At 39.1% G+C, this 25,022-nt stretch overlaps 1 non-coding gene and 1 pseudogene across 1 annotated transcript; one reads left to right on the top strand and one right to left on the bottom strand.

The window, feature by feature from the left end:
- Positions 1-3,242: 3,242 nt before the first annotated feature.
- LOC105741746 lies at positions 3,243-17,544 on the top strand (annotated as a pseudogene).
- A 5,208-nt stretch (positions 17,545-22,752) lies between these two features.
- On the bottom strand, positions 22,753-22,854 carry LOC111816226. The gene has a single exon (XR_002820678.1). It is a non-coding gene; the product is annotated as a small nucleolar RNA U13 (small nucleolar RNA).
- Positions 22,855-25,022: the final 2,168 nt, after the last annotated feature.

The raw sequence follows: 25,022 nt of genomic DNA, 5'->3' as shown, positions 1-25,022 counted from the left end.
CAAATGGCCTTCCACTGCCCATGTCTTCTGGCTAGTCCTTGCCAGGCCCTATTCGTTCTTGTCCCCCTGCCTCTGCTGTTCATCTGTGCTCATCCTTCCCTCACATCCACTATTCTAAAATGTCGCTATCACTGAAGTTGTTGTCTAAAAGATGGCCACCCTTTTCGTCACTCATACACCACACAACACTAATATAGTATTAATTCTTATGTGGTTTACTTGTATGTTTTATAGCATAACCTATGCTGGTGCTAACTTCTCCCTGGACTGGTGTTTCTTTATTTGCCTATTGAAGCTTTGTACACAGAATTCTGTACCTAAGTCTGCTCAGTACATCCTGCTGTTTAAAATAACTAAAGAGACTCATTCTCATTACTGTTGACAATTTGAAGTGTCAGCCTTAAGTCACAAGAAAATGAGCTGCTTCCCAGCTTGGGAGAGCACTTCTGTTCACCTGAGGGAGTGTTAATTAGCTGATACCTACATCACCCCCTGAGAGCTAAGACCTTTCCTGGCAGTAAGCCAGGTAGTAGGTTAGCACCAAGCTTTGCAAGGATCTGATGAAAACCAAGTGTTTTCTATTTAGTTTTAAAATGTGTATTTTGCTCTTGTGTCATGCAGCCAGCCTGATGGTGCTTGGGTTTCTGTTTTCTTCATCTAGTAGAGGGGACACCAACAAAAAGGGATATTCTTGGGGGAGAGGAAACAGCTGCTTGTGAAGCCTTCCTGGAGTTCTAGCCTTGACCAGTCAGAAGGAGGCAAATGAAGAGACTGGGAGGTCGGGAATCTACTGGTTTGCAGGGTGGACATGGCACTATTAGGCTGGTACCACTGGCTCTCTTATCTCTTATCTCTTATCTCTTAGCGCTTCCTTGCTTTTTGCTAAGGTTTGTCAAGATGCACTGAAAACACAGAGCTTCAAGTATCTTTTTAAAACCATCAGTTATCCAATTTAATTCAGTGTAATCCTGTTTTAAATAGTAGAAATCTATTTGGTCAACAGAAAATATCCCATTTTCTGATTATGACAAGACCATGTTTTACTTATAGATTCAGATAGGAGGTTCTTTTCTCCCTTTACTCATCTTTTAATTTGCTGTTTTTGGGCAAAGCAGGAAGATCCCCCTATTGCTCTTTGATGATCCCATTGGGTCAGCACCTGATGACCACTCCCTCAACAATGCCTCAGTTCAGAGGGATGTAGGAGTGGGCTGGCCACTCAGAGGAAGGACTTACTTTTTGTTGTGATAGGTACTTGTTTTGTTGTGATAGGTACTGCTTCCCCACCATGGTTGAAAGCAAATCCAGTGTGCTGAATGCCATTTTGCTGGACAAATATTTGCTGGCTCTATGTAAGATTTTAACATTTTCTGGAGTGGGACAGAGGGCAGAGGACAAAAGCAGGGGTCTGTCTGGAGCTTAGTGAGACCTTAACTGTGAGCTAGATAAAAGAGATCTTGCTATCTCTAGCAGAAGGGGCCTCTGGACGTATGCAGCGATGTCAGAGTCCAGAATTTCCTATTATAAAACTTTTCAGTTTTGTGTCAAAGAAAGCATGTATGGGAGGTGATTTGGCATAGGCTTACAGTGGCCTCAGGAAAATGGGCTACAGTCTCCCCTCATTGTCACGAGCCTCCTTCAGCCTCTGGTCAAGGGAGAGAAGGACTTCCAGCACATCTCCACTTGGAATCACAGAGATGGAAATTAGTATTTATTGATATCTGATTTACTAGCTATCTGCTTTAATAATTTGTCTGAAATTCAAACACAACAAGGGAAGAGCTCTTCTATACAAGAGCCACTAGGTTTTCCATCTCAGACTCCATAATCCTCATGAAAAAAGGAGGCCACTTTCCTCAGTGTGGACTATGAGGTCCTCTGTCAACATTACTGTGAAAGGAGTATGTGGTTGTTTTTGTTGTTGTTCTTGTGTGTGCGTGTGTGCTGCTATAAGAGATCAGTGTCTGCAGCTGTATACTCCCTGCTTGCCCCGTGAGGACTCAGGACGCCTTAAAAATAATCTCTTCTTGTCATGTGGTATGGATTTGCAGGTCTGGACTCTAGAAAGCCAATTTTTATTTTTAATCTGGTTTGAGCCCATCTCATTAATCAGTCAAGGGCTCCTTTCACACTTGCCTGGGGACATACAGGGAGTCCAGTTATGAGCTGTTAATTAGCTATTAGGGGACTGGGACACTTCCAGGGTGTCATTATTCATACTGTTTGGGGCTAATACTCATTTAATTAGAACTATTCCTTTCCTGTCATAAATCTCTAGTTAAGATAAATTTAGCTTAAAAAAATCAGCTCAACTTAAAGGAAATTAGTGGCTAATTCCAATTCTGCTGATTTTTTTTATGGGGGTAACTATTTGAACAAATGCTGCAGCCCTGCCAAGCCAAGCACAGGGAGATTAAGCCTTAGTGAGACATTGGCATGTGAGGGATGTGTGTGGAGGCTGACTGCTCATGAAGCCAGGGGAATGGACTCTGCTTGGACATAGGCTACTCCCACATACGCTTTCCATTGTCTTTTGTAAACACTGATGAGGACTTGAGATCCGGCTAATCCAGGAGCAAATGGGAGGAGTGGGGTGGAGAAGCATCATCCTTACGCAATTCACACATTGTGTATGTGCTTCATATTATAAGGTTACACATTTTAAACTAAAACCAGGGTCAGTGGATGGATGCGCATGGAGAATCTGCATTTAGACAACCATTCAGGGGAAAGCATTTTGTTCCTTACTGAGTCTTTTGTAGTTTCTGTGTCTTCCTCCAGCTTCAGTTACCAATTGTTATGTACCAAACTGCTTCAAAATTTAGTAGCTCTACCAATCATTTTATTTGTGAGATTTGAATTTGGATAAGCCTGCTCTGGGTGGTTCATTAGCTCTGTCTGGCTTCTGCTGGGGTTCACTCAAATACGTTCGAGGTTTTGTTTTGTTTTGTCTTTTTGAAACAAAGTTTGTGGGCCTGCCAAATAGCTCAGTGGATTAAAGTGCCTGTAAACAGGTGCAGAGGCCAGGGGTTCGATCCCTGGGCCCGCCATGCCTGCCCTGCCCCAGGGCACACTGAGATGGTGATTGAGACTGGGTGTGGTGGCAGGTACCTGTAATCCCAGCTCTTGGGAGGCTGTAAACAGGAGAATCTCTACTAGTCCGATCTAGTGGTAAGACCTTGAACACCCTGTAGATCCTTCCCTAAAATTAAAAGAAAAGAAAGAAACAAGTTTTCGCTCTTTCCAGCCGGCGCCGAGCAATGGGCATCTCTCGGGACAACTGGCACAAGCGCTGCAAGACTGGGGACAAAAGAAAGCCCTATCACAAGAAGCGGAAGTATGAGTTGGGGCGCCCTGCTGCCAACACTAAGATTGGCACCCACCACATACACACAGTCCGAGTTTGAGGAGGCAGCAAGAAGTACCGAGCCCTGCGGCTAGATGTGGGAAACTTCTCCTGGGGCTCTGAGTGCTGTACTGGAAAAACAAGGATCATTGATGTTGTTTACAATGCATCCAATAATGAGCTGGTCCGCACCAAGACCTTGGTGAAGAACTGCATTGTGCTCATTGACAGCATGCCGTACTGACAGTGGTATGAATCCCACTATGCACTGCCCCTGGGCCGAAAAAAGGGGGCCAAGCTGACTCCTGAGGAGGAGGAGATTTTAAACAAAAAAAGATCAAAGAAAATTGAAAAGAAGTATGATGAAAGGAAAAAGAACGCCAAGATCAGCAGTCTTCTGGAAGAGCAGTTCCAGCTGGGCAAGCTTCTTGCCTGCATTGCATCAAGACCAGGCCAGTGTAGCCGAGCAGATGGCTGTGTGCTAGAGGGCAAAGAGCTGGAGCTCTATCTGAAGAAAATCAAGGCCTGGAAAGGCAGATACTCCTTCCCTCCTGGTTTAACTCATGTAATAAAGGTGTTTATTATTCTATGTTAAAAAAAAAAAAGGAAGTTTCACTTAGTAGTTCAGGTTTCATGACATTTGTGGCACCTCAGAGCTATTCCATAGGTCTCTCTCTCTCTCTCTCTCTCTCTCTCTCTCTCTCTCTGTCTCTCTCTCCCCCTCTCTCCCTCTCTCCCTCCCTTACTCTCATAGCTAGCTTGAGCTTCTTCACAGTATGATAGTGTTACAGTAGATGGCTATCTTACATGACACCTGGATGACAAATTACATATAGAAATACGGGACTTGACCACCTTTTAAGGCTCAAGCCCCCAAAATTATCCAATGTCACGCTATTTTATTACTCAAAATAGGTCATATAGTCAGTCCAATCTCAAGAGAAGGGGAAATTGACACGACCTCCTCAATAGTTTTTCCAATGACAAACAATATGTGACCATCTTTAATGCTCTGCCCTGAACTCACGACTTGCAAAGCTTGCACTTTGTGTAATGATTGAGGCATAGTGTGGTACTTCTAGGCCATCACCCAAAATGTAAGTGATGAATACCGTGGTTGTGTAGATGCAGGAAAGATGGTGAATCCTAGGACCAATCAAAAATTCCTGAGCTGGGCTGAGGCAGAAGGATCGTTATGAGTTCAAGACCAGCCTGGGCTACAAAGTGAGTTCAAGGCCAGCCTGAGCTGCTCAAAAGACAAAAAAAAAAAAAAAAAAATCCTTCATCTATGAAAAAATAACCATAATCAAACCCCGTTAATATCCATGGGATTTATTTGCTTATAACACAGGAACTTTGAGATATTACCTTTAGAAATGATTGATCTAAAGGTGGGGTATTCCCTTCTGGGTGGTTGATCCAAAGCCATACTGATGCCATTAAATGGTATCATAGTATTCTTATTTCCCTTCTTTGGCAAGATGGCTTTGTTGCCAGAATTGGCTTCACCCTAAGCCTTACTCATCTTCTTGTGATTTGATTGCTGCCCGGTCATGGCAACTGCTTGCTTCCTTGTTCATATTCAGTGGTTGAGAGATTTGCTATTTATAGTATTTTCTTAAAAGCAAGAAAGAAAATTTTCACAGTGCCATGTCAAATCTCTTTTCTAGTCATATTGGCTAGAATTAATTCACATGCATATATCTAAACCAATCACGGCCAATAGGAATGGGATAATTTGCACACTAGCCTGTTCCATCCTGGATCTGAGGGTGTGATCAGCTTCTCTGAGAGACATGGACTATGCGAAACCCTAATAACAACAAGAAAATTAAGGTTACATGAGTAAGAGAGGTAATCATCGATATTGAATTAGGTTTAAAAAAAGTCACTGTATTGCATTGAAAACAAATGCATAATAAGTTTATTTTCCTGAGGGAGGGGGGGATTCCTTTTAATTGAGAAACCAGAGAGAAATTATTATAGAATAAATTATATATTATGGAGACAAACATGGTTAGAACCCTGTTTCTGTGCTGAGATAATAGTCTCCCTAAAGGCTGTTTTCCCTCCTTGAACCCAGGATAACAACATGTGCTTCTTAGAGTCAAGATTAAATAGCAATTATGTGTGTGGGATGCCAAAATAAAGCAAATAACCCGAAATGACACTCATTGCAGGAGTCTCCCTGAGCAGACTGCAGGGCATTTCTGCAGAACAAGGACAAAAGGGCTGTGCAGTACAGTAGCCTACCAAGACAGAACACAAACATGTGAGAGCCCAGGATGTACACTCTCAAAACCAGAACCATTGGAGTGGGAGGGGTGGTGAAACAGAACAGGGGCAGATTCCTCTGGGTGTTTCCTCCCCCACAACATGTTTTTTAGAAGTAAAATCAGCTTACAAAGAACATAAAGGCAGCTTGGAAGGGGAAGTCCTGAGAGGACAGGCAACATCTAGGGGTGTATGTGTTGTGCGCTTGCTGGGGACGGGGGTGTGGGAACAGCAGGCCCACCTACTTGGTCTTGCGTGGTGGCATATTAAGTCATTAGCTAGTGGCCTTACCTCCTCCATGCCTCCTGCCTCTCTGAGTCACCACCCAGTCAGGGAACCAGTGAGAATATCCCGAAGCCCAGACCCAACCCAAAATAGGGCAAGGAGAGATCTTGCATCTGCCACTGTTGCCCACTCCTACCCAAGAAGCCCACCCCTCCCCTCCCTCCTTTTCCTCTCCTCTTCCCAATGCTGGTTTGGTCTTTATGCTCTATGAGTATATTTGGAAATGGGCAGCTCGAGGAAGGAGAACCTTCCAACAAGTGTTATTCAATAGGGAGTTTTTTCATGTCTGTGCCCATGTATTCAATACCATATAAAAATCAGGTTTAAGCGGTGACACATACTTCAAAGATGAAAAACAAGCCTTACATGTTTCAAACTTCAGCTGAGAATTTAAAAACTTTAAAAACATTTCTCTAATTTTGACTCTAGTCCAGAAAATCTAGAAAGATTGCTTAAAAACGTTGACTTTCAAGAGTAAACTTTAAATGTTGCGTGTGGAGTTGGCTAGGCATGCTATTTCAGATGTGTGAGACAATTTTTGGTGTGCTCTGGGGAGTCATTAACACTGAAAGGACTGCCGGAGGTTGGCTGAATTACAAAAATAGGGAAGGAAATAACTTCTGTAGTACCATAAGCAGCGGGGCATCTACTTACATCATGTCCTTCCCAATCTTCACAAAGAGGTGTAAGGTCAGTATTATTACTCCATTTCATAGATGAAAAAACAGAGAGAGAGACAGAGAGAGAGAGAGAGAGAGAGAGAGAGAGAGAGAGCCGTAATTAGACAGGCAATCAGTTGAGTCAGTGCCCAGTTTTTGTGTGTTCTGTTAGTTTTCCACAGATACACTCACATTTCTTGAGGCAGGAGGATTGCCACAGGTTTGAGGCCAGCCTGGATCACATAAAGAATTCAAGGTCAGCCTGGACTACATAATGAGACCCTGTCTCAAAAAGATAAGCAAACAAATAAAACAAAACACCTTTCTTCAACCATGTTTAGTGCCTTGTATGAGGTAAGTGAATCATAAATTAAGAAATGTGGGTTCCTGTCCTTTATTAATCATGACACATTGGGTGAATGCCACTTCCTTGCTCCGGATGAACGGCTGGCTAGATTGTCTCTGAAAGACGACTTAGCTTTAGACAGTCAAGGCTGCTTTAGCTCTAGTGCGTGCTCATTTATATATTTATTTACCTTTGTGCTGCTTATTAATTCTCCTGAAGGGGTGTGGCTTGGACAGAGCCTCATGCAGATCTTGTGGGTAGGAGAGACTGACCAGCTCTCCCTTGGCTGGGAGAGCCAGCCTTGACCCATGTCCTTGAAACAAACCACTGGCAGTGTTTTCTCTCTGTGGGAAGCTTGGGCCTTCATTGCTGGAGGCCTTTCTGGTGTCAGCCTAAAGATCAAACATTTTAGGTTTACAAAATAAAGGACATTTTTTTTTTAACTTCAGGTATTACAAAACATTACCACAGATCCCTTGAAATAACTTTATTTTGTGATTTTGTGTATAGGTCAGTACAGAAATGAGGTCGCTTGGTATCTCCTAGCTGTTTGCAAGGTGGGAGAGATAGCATCAGAGACTGAAGCAGGGGAGTGAGATTCACTGCCAGACTTCTCAGAGACAGTGGTTTTGAAAAAAGGAAGAGAAAATCTGGACATGACATAAAAGTTTGAAAGACTTTTCTGATGCACTGAAGCTAAAAAAAAAAAAGCTTGAAAATGCAAAGGATAAACTTAACTCTGGGGACAGTGAAGATGCTTGTTAATGGTGGGACTTAGGAAAGCTGGTGAGAAGTCAACAGTGGATCTGTGGGATGGTTACCAACTCATTTTCTCTACTTTTTCTTCTGAGTACAACTGCTTTGGGAGAAGCCCAAACTCATAGTAAAGGCAGGCGATGGGATCTAGGCTCGGTGCACTGGGCTGAGACATGAGAGGAAGGGTGGGTAAAAGATGTTATTGACAGATTAAGAAAACCTTTCAGCTACCTGCAGAACACCTTCTCATAAACATTTCCTCTCTTCTCATGGCTTCCTCTTTATACTTATCTGCCTCACTGAAGTCAACTTGCAAAATATTTGCAGAACATTAATTTTAGTTCTAACGGCCAGGTGGACCTACGAAGGACCTGTGTGCTCATGTTGATTAGGAATGAAGACCTCACCCCTCCAGTGATGTCCAGCAGTGACTTTGGGGATAAGACAGAGAAAAGACTTTGTTGTAGAGAAAGCTTTTCAATTAAGAACTCAAAATCCAGCCTGAGTCTATATTTTCACTCCAAATAACTAAACCCTGAAAACATTAAGAAGTTTTCGGGCTTAGTTATTTGGAGTGAAAATATTATGACCTTTTTATTAATGTGGAATACAGGCAATTAATACCAACATTGGCCAACTAACACAATGTGAAGGTAAAGCCTGGATTTGTCTAAATTGAAAGCCACCAGTAAGAAGTTCTCTCCTACTTAAGTGAGGGTTTCCTTTGTCAGCACCCCTCTTGACTAATCCCTGTAATGAAAAAGTCAACTACCATCCAAGGTACCCTATTGACCCATTGTTAAAAGATGTTCCTCTTTATATAGAGCTGAAAACTGTCTCCCAGTAATTTCCACCCACGGGTTCTAATTCTGGAGCTACACTCAGAAAATCTATTTCCCCTTTCAGATGACAGCCCTTCTAACACTGTACAACTGTTTCATGTCCCCACTTTCCTTCCCTCTTCTTTCTCATCAAAGTAGATTCTCAAACCCTTCTAGAGATGCCCTAGATTGTCAGTCCCTGCTACAGAGGTTACCTGGAACCAGTACAATGCTGCAGGCAGCCCTCCAGGCACAGAGGCCAGGGGGTATAATTGCTCTTGAGATGGCATAAGTTGCTGGTTAATTTCAAATATTATGTTGAATAACAAAAAATAGGCACAAACTGACAAACCATATATGTAAAGAAAGCTCAGATATTTTCAAAAGAAGAAACCTCTGATATTTTTCAGATAGTAAACTACCTTTGTTTTTCTCTAAATTTGCTTTGCATTTGCTCAGCTTGATGTATTTATAACAAAATTGCCACAAATGTATATCACGAAGCCCAGATGCCAGCTTTTCTATTGTTAGTCAATTAAGCGTGCACTAATTTGCCTTCTCAATCATGTGCCTCCACTTTCTCCTTGCAAGAAAAATAAAACCCAAAACAAAATCTCAATCACAAGTAATGTTTTAATGCCAATTACCTTCATAAAAAAACAAATTGCTCCTTAGTATTTTAGTAAAATGCTATTACTATAAAGTAGTTAGAAAAAAAATCTCTATTGAGCTGAAAAACGACTTAGGTGCCCATGGAACTAGGGGAAGCAGCTCTTCTCAAATAACTGTTAATTAAATAAGAGCAAATGTAGTTACTTGACAGGCTCTGGAATGTATAAAGAGCAGGTTTCTTTAAAAGTAAACATTCTAAGGTATTTTTGTGTTATCTCGGACCTAGAATTTGAGCCTTAGCTCACCCACTAATGCAGAAACTGAGGTTTTCCAGTGAACAGAAAGAACTTTCTTCAGTCAGTATTGGGACTATTTTTAAAGTTTATCCTCCAAGTAATCTAGAATAGCATCAAAAATAAAATCCCAGGGAGCCCCATACTCTGGTCTTACCATGAAAAAATCATCAGACACATTTTCCTGTAGAGGCATCTTATGACACAGCTAGTCAGTGCATCTCAATGTTGTAAAGGTCATCAAAACAAGGAGTAGAAGGGATCAGAAATGATCAAGATAATATATATATATATATATATATATATATATATATACAAATTCCCCCAAATGAATGCAAATTATTGTCTCACAGCCATATAACAATCAAGCAAAAACAAAGGTAATCTAAGAAACTGTAATCAAGAGGAAACTAAGTAGATTTGAGAATTTAATATAATGTGGTATCCTAGAACAGAAAAAGGACATTAGAGGGAAACCAAGGAGGTCATAATGAAACATAGAATTTAGTTATTGATAATATATTGATAATGGTTTAAATATATCAACTGTATCATACTAATGTAAAATGCTGCAATAAGGTGAACTGCGTATTCCAGTTTACATCTAAAATGTCCCCTGAAGGCCAGATAATGGGCTTTTGCAAAGTAATTGGACCAAGAGGGCATGAGGTTCAGTAATGAATTAATCTAGTGATTAGTTCCCAGATGAGTGAGCTACAGGGGGTGGGGCTTGGTTATAGGAAATGGCCATGGGGCATGACCTTGGGGACTCTATGATGTCCCCACCCCCTCCTCTGACTCTGTCTCTCACTGTCTCTGCTTCCTGGCCCCCATGAGGGGAGCAGCTTGGCCCCAACGTGCCCTTCTGCAGTGATAATCTTCTGCCTGGTCTCAGGCCCTGAGGGATAGAGCCACTGACTGTGGGCTGCAGCCTCTGAAACTGGGTGAACCAAAACAAGTTTTTCTCCTTTGAGTTGTTGTTCTCAGGCAATTTGTTCTGTAACAAAAAAATTTACACACTGGGTAAGTGATATATGGGAACTCTTATGTATTCTCTCAATTTTTCTATTTCTATACCTTTGTGTGTGTGTGTGTGTGTGTGTGTGTGTGTGCAGGGTCTCACTACACAGCCCTGACTCACAGTGATCCTCCTGATTTCTGCTTCCCTAGTGCTGGGATTACAGGCGTGTACCACCATGCCCGAACTCCATTCACCTGCTCAGCGTGTCTGGGGGCGGGGCCAGCATGGCATGCAGAGCCAGAGATTAAACCCTTGCCCCCCTGCATTTACCTAATATATCTCTTTTAAAAAATATTTCATTTATTTGTTTGGTATAGGGTCTCACTATGCAGCTTGGACTCATTTTGAACCTCCTATCTCAGCCTCCCCAGAGCTGGGACTATAGGCATGTGCCACTGCACCCAGTTTCAATGTCTAGCAGGGTGCAGCCTCATGGCATGTGGTACGGGTGATCAAACCTGGCCCTTGTGCTTGCTAAGCAGGCACGTAGACTGCTGAGCTATCTCCCCAGCCCAGACCACGTATTTTCAGAATAGAATGAAAGGGTTTAAAAATGTATCAGAAAATCCCATTAAAGGGTATTAAAAGAGAATGGGAAGCAAGTATTTCTAACCTGAACACTTTGTGTGTTTCTCTGTCTTGAGGGGCATCAATAGCTTCTCAGTGTGTACTGGCTATCTTCAGGTCTATCACCCACTGATTATGAGTTTTGACCTCTAAATCAAATGCTGCACATTTTGGTCAACATTAGGTGGTGTCAGTCTTTATGGTAGTAGGCATATTGTTGGGTATGAGATAGTGTCTCATCCTAATTTTAATTTGGATTTTGCTGATGACATCTGCAGTTAGCAGCTTTTTGTGTTATTTATTGACCATTTGTAGATTTTTCTTTAGCAAAGTCTACCATTTAGAAACTCAGCTTCTTCTTCCATCTTTGAGTTCCAAATTTGAAACCTGCACTGGATTGCCTAAGTGGGCAAAGAATCACAATTTTCTATTGAAGACACTTGCCTGAGCTGCGTGATCACCAACTTTTGGTTCATTCTGACAGTAAGTTAAAGAGCACGAGTATGGACTGTCCGTTCTAGGAAGGCTGCATTCTACCCATTATCTCTGTCACCCTTGTGGGCGGCTCCTCTGGGTATAACTCTAGTCATGCTGCTTGCTATGATTCTGGCAGGTAATTACCATCATCTGGCATCTATTTGGGGGTGGAGGTAGGAGATGGTTCAATTATTCCCTAATATTAGTTAGCCTAAATCTGAGATCACTGTTCCCATCACCATCAATGATCTACGAAGGGCTGAACTTTTAGGGATGCCGTGTATAGCTCTGCAATACACTCCTTATGACTTTCCTGTGCAGCATAATCATTTGGTGTGCATTCTGGCCTAACAAAGCATACATTGTATGCTTCTGCATGCCCATTTCTCTGTATTTAATCTCTCTTCCAGAACATGATACAGAAATTCTGATATTTCATCCCTCTCTGAGTGAGAGTCATTGCTTTTCCTAGTGCTTCTAGGAAAGAACCTAAGAATGAGCACACAGTGGGCCCTTTGCATCTGAGAGTTTTACACCCACAGATGGCATTCACAATTGAGAATTCAAGATTTTTTTAAATTTGTGTTTGTCTCTTTAATGAAATCAAGAGGGAAGCAATACTCCCTAACTCATTCTTGGAGGCACGTATTATCCTGAAACCAAAACCAGAGAAAGATCCAATCAAAAAAGAGAACTATAAGCCAATATCCTTAATGAACATAGATGCAAAAATACTGAATAAGATATTAGCAGCCAGAATGCAGTAAATCATCAAGATTATCTGAGGAATACAGGCTTGTTTCAACATACACAAATCAATAAATGTAACACACCACATTAACAGAGCCAAAGACATAAATCACATGATCATCTAAATAAATGCAGAAAAAGCTTTTGACAAAGTCCAGCATTCATTGATGATTTAAAAAAAAAAAAAACAAAAAAACCTCTCCAGAAAATTAGAATAGATGGTCTTTTATCTCAACCTGATAAAAACCACTTATGGCAAACCAACAGCCATCATCATACTAAATGGACAAAAATTGAAAACTTTCACTCTAAAATCAGAAGCAAGACAAGGATGTCCACTATCACCACTCCTGTTCAATATAGTTCTGGAAACATCAGCAGGAGCAATTAGAAGAGAGAGAAATAAAAGGAATATGGGTAGGAATGAGAGAGGTGAGATTATCATTATTTGCAGATGACATGATATTCTACATAGACCCTTTTTGTCGTTATTCTATAAAACAATTGCATCAGTCAGTATTTACAAAAGAAACAGATGTAACACTATCAAGATATACAAAAAAAATTGCAAGAATCTACAATATTAGCTTACAATGACTACCCATGGGTCAGATGAGGATGAGTGCAGAGGGTCTGTCTGAACACTGGAGACCAAAGATTTCAGCTGAAGGTCTGGAGCTCACTGCAGTGTCATATTCAAGTCCGTATCAGGAGGCTGATGGGATAGCAATGGAAGGCTGAAGGATCTATGCTGGAAGCTGAAGATTTTGTGCTAAAAACCAGAGGATGATGTCCAAGGTGAAGGTGAAGAGTGGAGCCCCTCCAAAGAAACAGAAACAGATCTGCCCTTCTTCATTTCCTCTTTATATCACTGAGGCAGCCTGCAGGTGGTGAGCCTTTCACACCCTTGGGTGTAGAATTGCTGAGCCAATTCAGTTGAAACCTCTCTTAATCAAGTTGACACAACCAATCAACCCTAACAATGATATAATAAGGGTAGATATATAAGTACTGTAATCTAGATATGATTTAAAGTATAGAGGAGAATGTGCATAGACTATAGGAAATACTACATCATTTTACATAAAGAAGTAGAATATTTACAGATTTTGGTAATTGCAGGGATTCTGGGACCAATCCCAGTGACCAAGGGAGAGCTGTAAACCAGTTCTCTGGGCTTTTGGCAGGATGTTAAAACCTGCATCTCAGAAACATAGTTTGTTATGGTTTGTGTATAGGTGTCCCCCTAAAGCCTCATGCAGTCTTGGAGAGGCTTCTGGAGTTTGTGATTGATTACTGTGGGTGTGGATGCTGTACCTGCCTTGAGGCAGGTGATTTGCATTTCAATGTAAGGAGGAAAGAGAAGTTCGCTACCTGAGCTGCTGCTCCTCTTCCCTTTGTGCCTCTTGCTCATTGCCGCCACCATGAAAGTTTGCCCTCTGCTATGTGCTGCTTTGCCTTGGAGCCAGCTGAGTATGGACTGAAACCTCCAGGAACTGTGAGCTAAATAAACATTTCCTTCCTTCATTTTGAGTGTTGGGTATTTGTCCCAGCCATGAGTAAAAAGTAACTAAGACACTGTTAAATGAATAATCTTTTCCTTATTCAATATTATGTTCTAGCCTCTTTGGTTGAGTCTTCTCAGAATCCAGTCCTTTGTTTGCACATGCAGGGCAGGTCTCCCAGCTCCAGGCTCAGTGTATCTGCAGTTGGGTAAAGCTGCAATTTAATCTAGTCATAAGATATCATTATAGGCCAAGTAAGAATGGAAGGCAGGGGACCCTACATTATCTTTGAGGAAGGTATTGGTCTTAGATCTTAAGAAACAGACATCTTTATTACTCATTTAGACTCAAAGTGTTTAAAGGAATCTGAAAATGCAAAAAAATTGGAGAAAATCAACATAGACTCCCATTTCACGTGTCTGGCCTCAAGTTTTCCCAACCAAATCCCTGGCTTTGGTGTAAGAGAAGGTATTGATTTATAGCCCGCTTTCTTGGGTCTTTTCAGGCACCAAGCTTCATAGGTTGGATTCTCTGAGAAGCAGACTCTGAATTGGAGTTTAGTATGCAGAATGTGTTTTAGGGAGCATCCCTTGGATCATCTGTAAAAGAACAGAAGAGGAAGCAGGGGTGGATAATGACAGAAGTCATTTAAAATTTTATATTGGGAATTATATGATCATTACAGAAAATAAAGAAAAGCAAAAATTCCCCACATCTCAGTGTTGATAATCTTTTCAGGAACATTGTTTACACATTTTTATTTGCAAGTATACATAACTGAGATTTATTAACACAAGTTTGCAGTACCTAGTACTTATATTCCTTGTGGACAGTGGTTACACGACACATCTGATGTCCTCTTTCCTTCTCTTCCTCCATTTCACCTTCCACTTCTTGGTCCCCTTCCCATTAAGATTTATCTCCCTACTTCCTATATTTTATTTTGTTCCTTATAATTTGGGTTTCTTTTCTTTTCTTTCTTTCTTTTTTTTTTTTTTTTCAGAATTGGGCATTGAACTCAGGCCCTTGTGCTTGCCAGAGAAGCGCTTATTCTGCTGAGCCATTTCCCAGCCCCCTATAATTTGAGTTTCTTATACAAGGTGTCTGATTTATTTCACTTAACATTGTGATCTCAAGGTGCACCCATTTTCCAAAAATGACTCAAGGTTTTCTTTATAGCAGATTCATACTCCATTTTCTTTATTGGTTCATTTGATGATGGGCACATAAGCCACTTATAAGATTTAGCTACTATCAATTGTGCTGCTATAAGGATGAATATGCATGTATTGGTGTAATAGGATGTCTTTAATGATTTTGGGAAGAGGAATAGCTGTTCCCCTTGCACAGCTAGAAGGAATAGCTGGGTCAAATGGAATTTCTAGTTTTAGTTTTGTGAGAAATTTCCATAAATTCTGTTTTTGTTTACTTTGGTACTGGGGATTGAACTCAGGACCTTGTGCTTGCCAGGCAGGCACTTGAGCTGCTGAGTTATCTCCCCAGCCCAGTGTTTCTGTTTCAACATTTAGTTCTTTGATCCATTTTGATTTGTTTAGTGCATGGTGGGAGATATGGTCAAGATACAATCTTCAGCATGCAGATGGACAGTTTTCACTACACCATTTATAAGAAACACTATCTTCCCTCCAGTGTATGATTTAATATTATAGTTAATGTTTTAAAATCTACTTTGATACTTCCATATTATAAACATTTTAGTGACAGTGCATACAAACCTGCATGTCATAATGGCTGCAGAAAGAGGCTTGCAAACCATTTGAAAAGCTGTGCAATGTAGTGTAAGACAACAGGTTCTGGGCCGAGTCACTGGGGTATAGATGCTATCTCAGCATTCACTAGATTTAAGGCCTGAGATGGGTTAAAATAGCGCTGGTATCTCAGTTTTATCATCTGTGAAGTGTTGATGGCTACTCTAACACATATGTTTTGGGAGGCTTGGATGAGTTAATACATGTGCATGGTAAGCACAGAGGCTGCTCTTAGTGACTGCTATGTAGTGGTGGCAGCTCTCTGTATAAACGTCATGTTTTATTAGCAAAAGTCTCTCCTTTGTGACATTTTTGCTGATAAAGTTGTAATAGATACTTTTCTTCTGAGGGGGGCCAGAGATACTTACTTGCCTATTTTTCATCAAATAAGCTCCCAAAATTGAAATGGATTTGCTAACACCAAGTGCATCTAAGAAAACTTTTGGCATTTACGGTGAGCTAAGCCGGTGAGATGGTCTCACCATTTCGAGAGTGGCCCTCTCATGCCGTTTCAGCTCAAGTGTTGCTTATCAGTCTTTTTTTTTTTATTTTTTCAGAACTGGGGATTGAACTCAGGCCCTTGTGCTTGCCAGGGAAGGGCTTATTCCACTGAGCCATCTCCCCGGCCCCTGCTTATCAGTCTTATGGGTGAAAAATGAGGTTTCAATTTATATTTCTTTATTAGATAGGTTGAATTACTTTGTAGAGACAGGATCTTATGATATAGAACAAGCTGTCCTTGAATTCACTGTGAAACCCAAGCTGGCTTTGAACTCAAAGTGATCTTCCTGCCTCAGCCTCTTGAATGCTAGGATTATAGGCATGCGCCACTATGCCTGCCCAAGGAGTTGAGTTTAAAATTTTATTTGTCAGGGTTTTTTTTTTTCCCAACTTATTCCTATGGTTTGTCTATTTTTCTCTGAAGGCTTGTTTTATCTTTATGGACTTAAATTAACTATATATTAGGGAACTTTCATAATTTGCAAATCTTAAATATGAACTGGCTTATGAAACTTTATTTTTTGTATTTTAGGGAAGGGTCTACAGGGTGTTCAGGGTCTTGCTACTAGTTCAGACTCATAATGATCTGCCTGTTTACAGTCTCCCAAGAGCTGGGATTACAAGCAAGCGTTACCATGCCCAGTCTCAATTGCTGTCTCCACGTGCCCCAGGGGTGGGGCTGGCACAGCAGGCCCTGAAACTTTAATACTGAAGTTTGAGATAGGGATTGAAACTATACTGGATAAGAAAGTGATCAACTGGTTTTCAGTATCTTTTTTAGTGAACTAGTGATTTTTTTTTTTTTTTTTTTCAAAACTGGGGATTGAACTCAGGCTCTTGCGCTTGCCAGGCAAGCGCTTATTCCACTGAGCCATCTCCCCAGCCCCGAACTAGTGAATTTGGGTGAAGTTATTTTGTATTTTTTTTCTGCTAAAATGCTTCTCTTTAAAATTTTTTTAAAAGAAAAGAAAGCTTCTCAGAAGTTTATGGGTATCTGGCTAGCCCAACTACTATCTACTTGACTGTTCTCCTTTGTTGTTTGTGGCTGCTACAAGCAGACCCATAGCCATGTCTGTGGGCAGCATGAGAAAACAGTCCACACAGTCCTCCTGCTCAGAACAGCTGCCCAGAATGCTGCCCTGCCCTGGCCAGAAGCTGGGCCATCTGCAACATTCATACCCTTTAGGTCTGTCATATGCTAAGAATCTTGCTTGGAATGTGTCTTAGTTTCTTTTGCTGGAATAAAATACTGGATCTTCACAAATTAAAAGAGGAAAAGTTTATTTGGCCTTGTAGCTTGTAGCAGTTCCAGTCCATAGTCAGCTGGCTGCAAGGTGGGGTGACGCGACGGGCTGGCATCACAGAGGAGAAACAGCCTGAGCCATGACAGTAGGAAGCAGTGGGCCTTTCTTTTGCTTTCCCTTTTTTAACTCCTCCAGGCTCTAAGCCTGGATGGCACCCACCATACCCAGGACAAGCCTTCCCACTTCAGTAAGTCCATCATCTGCATCCACAGCTATGCTAAACCATTTGGTGGACTAATCCGCATCACACAACGATGATCCAGCATCACACAGCCCTGATGCAGTCACCTCCCCAAAGCCCCACCTGTGAGTGGATGAGGCTTTGGGGAGGCATCTAGATATAATCCATAACAAAACAATAAGAACCTATAGCTTTACCCAACTCTTGGCTTAGGAATTGTCCGCTTCCTTCCCACTTGTCTCAGGAGCACAGGAGGTAGGAGGGCAGCTTGATTTTGTTTTTCTGATTCCCATAGTTTTATGAAAAGGCCCACTCAGTGGAAAAAGATCCCACTCTCAGAATTATCTGCCTATCTGACATGAGCGATGGAGGCTTGGGGACAACAGTGTGGGGGCTGATACTAACTCTCCTGCACATAGTTACTCAAATATTCAAGCTGCGCCACTTGTCGTATCCCTAGTTATCAGAGCAAAAGATAGAGCATGGAGAAATTGGAGCCCAACAGAAGAGGGCAAGCATACAATGTCTTGTGTGATTTTAAATTATATCCCATAAGCCTCAACCAGTCCTGAGGTCCGGTCTACACACAAATGGCTGGAGGTCATGGGAAAGGCCATGCACTGAATGTGTGGTGTCACTATCTTCTCCTACTCCACAGGAGTTTCAGGTTACTTTCTCCCAAAATTGAAATTTGACTATTTATAACATTTTGTTTGATGTATGCTTTCCTACTAGATTCAGATCTTTTTTTAAAAAATAATTTTATTGAGAAACAAATAACAATGAGACAGTTTCAAAACCGATTACTAGCACAGTTTCAATAATTAATACATTGCATATTGTTGTCTTACTGGTTATTCATTGTACAAGATGCAGACAAGATATTCTGTCCATAGACACACTATTAGAACAAATCTCTCTTTTCATTAAATTAAGAGAATGCAGCTGTATATCTATGCTATTTTAAATATACAGATATAAAATGGTCGTTCATTTGTATTCCCCTTTTTTGTTTAGTTTTGTCAGAGAAGGGCATTCCATTGTCATTTAAATATTGTAGGTGTTTGAATTCAGCAAAATATTCCAATATAGTCCAGTAGTCCATAATAGTAGTGAATTTCCCATACGACTGGCAATGTCAGAAGTTGTTGACTTGAGCCTTTTACAGCTCAGCATATTAATATGGCTTTACTTTTTATACTTCATTTTTATACTTTTCTGCTGGATGGTTAAACCAAGATAAAGCAAGACCTATATAATAAGAAATGTCACTTTTTTTTTTTTTTTTCTTTTTTGGTGGAACTGAAGCTGGAACTCAGGCCCTCATGCTTACCAGGGAAGCGCTTATTCAGCTGAGCCATCTCCCCAGCCCCAGGAAATGTAACTTTTGTAACTGATAAGGTCAGTCAAATCCCTTCAAGATTTACCTGGAAACCCTGTAACACAGTTTGTAGATCTTTTGTCAGCGTCAGCCATGTGGATGAGTCACGGCCATTGCTTGACCAGTTTGCTCTCTGTGAAAGCCTGAGAGAATGTTTTCTCTCCATGTGACTCTCCTTAGGCACACTCTACATCATTGATCACTTTCCTCTGTGGCCACAAAATCTTGATCAGAATATTTGGGACACAACTGAGTTACATGGTGTTCAGTATAGGATCTCCTATGTCCTGAGTCTTCACTGACCTTGAAAAGCTAGGTCCAAAATATTGGCTGTCCTTGCAGCTCTTCTTTTTCTCTAACTTTTGGTCTGCAAATTTAGGTTGTTAACCTTGCAGAAGAGAAGTTTATTATTACTTTACAACATATGCAGTTGGGTTTAACCTAACTATCTGTCTGAATATCAAACATCTTAGGCATAACATGAAACAAGTATTTTCCAAGTATTGATATGCTAAACTTTAAATCCCTCCAGAATATTAAGGAAAAAAATTAAAAAAATAAAAAAATATTTAAAACATAGGAATAAACTTACATATTTTTACACAGAAATTTAGAAATCTAACCCTTATACAGCCTTGTAGCAGGACAGTTCTGTGACTTTTTTTTTTCTTGTCTCTTGTTTTCATTTATTACCCTTTAGATTCAGAGCTTGGAGGACTTGGGAACTTATCTTTTCTGTTTACTACTAGAGTTTTTAAATATTCCAATAAACTTTATTTACAAAAAAAATGCCGCAAGCAGCATTGGGCATATAATTCAGTTTGCCAATTAAAAAAAAAAACCTTTATTTTAAACCAACAATGTAAAAATTATATATAATTGTGGGGTACCATCTGCTCCTCACCCACATCTCCCTTGTGTGTAGTATCTATCATTCAACTCACAACTCCTGTGAGCTCAACTTTTTAAGCACTATAAGTGAGTAAAACCATGTGGTACCTGTCTTTCTATGCCTGGATTATTTCAGTTAACAATGTCCAGCTCCATCTGTGTTGTCACAAATGACAAGGGCTTAACATTTTTCTATGGCTGAAGTATGTCCCATCATGCACATGGGTGCAGTTTCTTTATCCATGAACCTGCTGTTGAACACTTAGATTGTTCGCATTCCTGTTACTGTAAAGAGTGCTATAATAAACATGAACATGAAGATGTCCCTTTGACATAGTGTTTTCCACAATAGCATTTTCCACAATGACTGTTCTAATTCACATTCCCACAAATAGCGTGGAAGAATTCCTTTTTATCCACATCCTTGCCAGTACTTTTTATCTTTTTTCATTTTAATAATAGTGCCTGCAGTGAAGTGATTTCTCATTACAGTTGTAATTTGTATTTCTCTAATGACCAGCAATATGGAACATTTTTGCCAGTGCCTATTAGTAAAATGTATGTTTCCTTTGGGAAAATGTCTATTTAGATCTATTGTCCATTTTTAATTGGATTTTTATTTTGCTATTGTTTGAGTTTCTTACATATTATATTAACTCCAGATGTGTAGTTTGCAAATATTTTCTCCCCTTTTGTAAGTTGTCTCTTCACTCTGTTAATAATTTCCTTTGCTGTGCAAAAGCTTCTTAGCTTGATGCAATTCCTTTTGTCTATTTTTACTTTGATTTCCATTGTTTGGGAGTCTTCTGAATGTTCTAATTACTCCTGTTTTCTTTTATTAGTTTCATAGATTTGGTCTTCATTCCCTTTTTAGTTTACTTTTCTACATGTAAAAAATTGTAGTTTAGTTTCATTTTTCTGCATGTGGATATATAATTTTCCCAGCATCCTTTATTCAAAAGATTATCCTTTTTCCAATTCATATTGTAAATGCCCCTGTTGAAGGTTAGTTGACCATATATGTATGTGGGGTTACCTGTAGATTCTTGATCCTGTTCCTTTGGTTCATATGTCTGCTTTTAACATCAATACTATCCTGTTTTAATTACTGTAGCTTTGCAATATGCTTTGAGGTCACATAGTGTAATGCCTCTTGCTTAGTGTTTTTGATTATGATTGCTTTGGCTAGTCTTTTTAAAAATTATTTCATCTGAACTTTAGATTTTTGTTTTTAGTTTCATGAAGAATGCCATTGGTTTTTGATAATGATTATATTGAATCTGCAGATTGCTTTGAGCAGTATGGATATACTAACAGTATCAATTCTTAGTTTATTATCAGGAAATGTCTATTTCTTCATGTCCTCTTTAATTTCTTTCATCAGTGTTTTATAGGTTTACTGTCGAGTTTATTCATTTTCTTGGTTAAATTTCTCTGTGTTTTTGGTTTTTTTTGTTTGTAGTCTTTGTAAGTGAAACTGCTTTCTTCTTTTTCAGATAATTCACTGTTGGTATAACATGGCACTCTTGATTTTTGGATATTGGTTCTATATCCTGTCACTTTGCTGAATTCAATTACTAGTTCTGATACTTTTCTGGTAAAACCTTTGAAATTTTCTTTATGTAAAATAATGTTATATGACAACAATGATGATTTGACTTCCTTCCAATTTGTTACCCCTTTTTCTTTGCCTTCTTTGCCTAGGTTTAGGATTTCCTGTAGTGTTGAATAAAAAGGGTAAAAGTCAACATTGTTGTCTTGTTCAAGATCTTAGAACATCTTCAACTCTTCTCCATTCAGTATGATGTTAATTGTTGACTTGTATATGATGTTTATTAAAATGTTTTTGCATGTGCCTGCTTACCTAATTTGTTCTAAATTTTTGTCATGAAAAACTGTTAAATTTTTATCAAATATCTCTTTGTATCTATTGAGATTGTCATGTAATTTTTGTGGTATATCATGTAGATATGTTATAGTCCAGCCAATAGTTCGCATATTTTAGAGCATTCTTGCCTCTCTGGGATGAGCATATTTGCTCATTTTATTAATGTGCTGTTGTATTGTTAGCTAGTATCTTATTGAGAGCTTTTGCTCTGTTTGTTGTAGATACCAACCTGTAGCTTTCTTTTTGTTATTGTTTTTGTTGGTTTTAGTATCAGGATAGTGTTGGTCTCATAGAGAAATTTGGGATGATTTTCTTTTCTATTTTTTTAATAATTGATGAGAACTTGTATTAATATTTCTTTAAGTGCTTGGCACAATTAAGCACTGAAGTCATCTGGCCTTGGACTTTTATTTGTTAAGAAACACTTTATTGTTACTTATTCACTCTCCTTACTCATTTTTTGTCTGTGGTATAGTTTCATAATAATGTTTAAAGATCCTTTATATTTCTGTGATGTGAGTTGTACTTACTCCATTTTCATCCAATTTTATTTAAGTTTTTTTTTAGTTCAGCTAAGAAATGTAAAATTTTCATATGTTTAATAATTCATTGTTTTATTTATTTTTGTTTTAATCCTTTAGTTACTACTTAATTCATTTATGTTCTGATCCATATCTTTCCTTTTACTAATTTTAGGTTTTCATCTTCTTTTTGGGTTTCTTAAAGGTGCAGTAAGTTAACATACTTTTATTTATGTAAATATTGATTATTATAAACTTCCTTTTAGTATTACTTCTGTTATAACCCATAGACTTTGGAAAACTGGGTTCAATTTTACTTGTTTCAAGAACTTATAAAATTTTTTTTTTTCCCCCTTTGGTGGAACTGGGGATTGAACTCAGGCCATTATGCTTGCCAGGGAAGTGCTTATTCCACTGAGCCATCTCCCTGGCCCCAAAATTTCTTTTTTCCCCCCTTTGGTATAACTATTAATAAGTAAGCCCTTACCATTGCCATTTTGGTAATTTTTTTTTTTTAGTTTTATTGTAGCTTCCTTGCTTCTTCCCTCCATCATACTTTAAAATTTTTCCTTTATAGTTGTGATTTTTCTCTCTTTTTTTTAAAAGTCAGGCAGGCAATGTGCCCATGTCATAGCAAGGTTTGAGAGAGGCATATCTCCTGCATAAGGCATGAATACCCAATCATCACACTCATGAACTGAAGGATCTGATTTTTCTCTTGTAGTATGCTTTATTTCCTTATAAGTTTTGGAATATTTACTATGGATTATTGTTTTGTGCTCACCATGAAGCCTTTAAGAAGTATGTTTTAGTTATGAGAAGCTATTTTAAAATGATCATAAAAATGTGACACGAATAAAAGCTAATTTAAAATTCTTCTCCACATTTTGAATTTTTGATATCTTATTTTGCATCTTTCTATATTGTCTATAACCCAGCATAGCAATATGGGCATTTTATATTGCATTTTAAGAGTTTATACTATGGATATAAGTGGTTTATATACCCTATTTATAAGACCAGATCATCCTGAATCTCCTTGTATATCATATCTAGCAAGTTTTATACCTTGCAGTATTGTCTTATTTTTTAGCACCTCCTTCTTTAAGTTTGAAGAATTTCCTTTTTGTGTCTCAGAGGGAAGTTCTGATGGTGATAAATTCTCTGTTATTACTTGTCTGAAACTGACTTTATTGCTTCCTTATATCAAATGAGTAGCTTTCCTGGGTTACAGTATTATTGGATGGCAGATATTTTCTTCAGTACTATGAACAACATGGCAGTTTCTCATGCCACATAAAGTTGTGCTGAGAAATCTGTTCTCATGGAAGGTGAGATGTGATTTCATGCTTTTTTTTCTTGTTGCCTTGAGAATTTTCTTTTATGTTCAACTGTGGACATGGATACTTGGAGTAGTTGTATATACTTTACTTATTTGTATGACAAATTCTTTATCCATGTTTGGAATGTTTTCTATTACTTCTGTGAAGAGGTCCTTTTATGGTATTTGAACTATCTCCACCTTTCCCAATGACTCCAATAAGTCTATTTACTTTTGTTTGTTTCATCTTGCAACTATTGGATTGATTTTTCATGGTCCCTTGCTATTTTTAAGATTTGTCTTTCTGTGGTCACTAGCCACAATTCTGTTTTCTAGGTCTGATTCTATTTTTGCCTTTGTTCAATCTGTTGCATATATCTTCAGTATAATTTTTAATATACTGGATATCTATTTGGATCTGTTCCATGGATTCCATTTCTTTCCTATGTTGGACATTCATAGTTTCCATCATTTTCCTAAGCTCTTCTGTTTTATTTTTAAATCTGTGTCTACTCTGACGCCTTCCATTTTGATTGCCATTCTTCTTGTACCTGAGAGATTATTTTTTTTCATAGCACCATACATTTTTTTTACATCTGCTGCTGTCATTTCAGAAAATTTCAGTGTGTGGCTTCTGATTTCCTCTCTTATTGTGCTCTGGACTTGTCCTGGCTGGGCTGAAGCTTTATGGTTGCATTTTGCTTCTGTATTCTGTCATTTTCTATTTTTAAATTTTATTTTGTTTTCTATATTGATGTGTGTAGATTTTGTATGGTAGATAGCTTTATTAGTATTATGAAGGCTTCCCTAGGTAATATATATTGTTCTGAGGTGTTTTCTAGCCTGTAGGTGGTTGTTGGTCTTCACGTCTGTTCCAAGAACCTACCTTCCCAATTTACTAAGGATGAGAAGCTGCTCTCTATTTTCCTCAGCACCCAGTCCTTTGGTGCTGGACTATAGCGATGGTTATGATCTCAGACAATCACAGTTTTATCACACAAGGGGAGAAAAACTGATTACAACAGATATGACAGCCTGGTTAAAGTAGTACAGACAGTGATCATTATGGCATCAAGCACCGCTTACCTACTGAAAAAGCTGTGTCACTATTAACTTCACACCTTTAATCATAGAAGCAAGTTCTACCAATATATAACCAAACCCAATGCTATGATTTCCCCCTTAGTACAGTAGTTTTACCCTGTGGGGGGATTAAAGAAGGATAGGGAACAAAACAGAGAGATGAATGAGGGACAAACACAGCAGAAGCAAGGAAGAGGGCAATGGATGATTACTTAAGTTTTGAGAAACTGGAGAAGAGCACAGGAGAGAAAGAATGAAAGAGAAGGCAAAAGAATATTGAAACAAACCACAAGGGAAGAAACAATGTTCATTCGCATGGAAATACCATAAAATCAAGAGAAATAGTTGAGGAACAGAGAAAAAAGATGAACAATAAGAAACAAAAATAAAGGTAAGAAACCTAGATAGTCAAAACCCAAATCAATCAAATAAGAACACATAACCAGATGGAAAAAGGAAAACCAATCAAA

This window comes from Octodon degus, unplaced genomic scaffold (assembly GCF_000260255.1).
Source record: "Octodon degus isolate 3935 unplaced genomic scaffold, OctDeg1.0 scaffold00002, whole genome shotgun sequence".
Taxonomy (NCBI): Eukaryota; Metazoa; Chordata; class Mammalia; order Rodentia; family Octodontidae; genus Octodon; species Octodon degus.
This window is presented reverse-complemented; position numbering and strand designations above follow the sequence as displayed.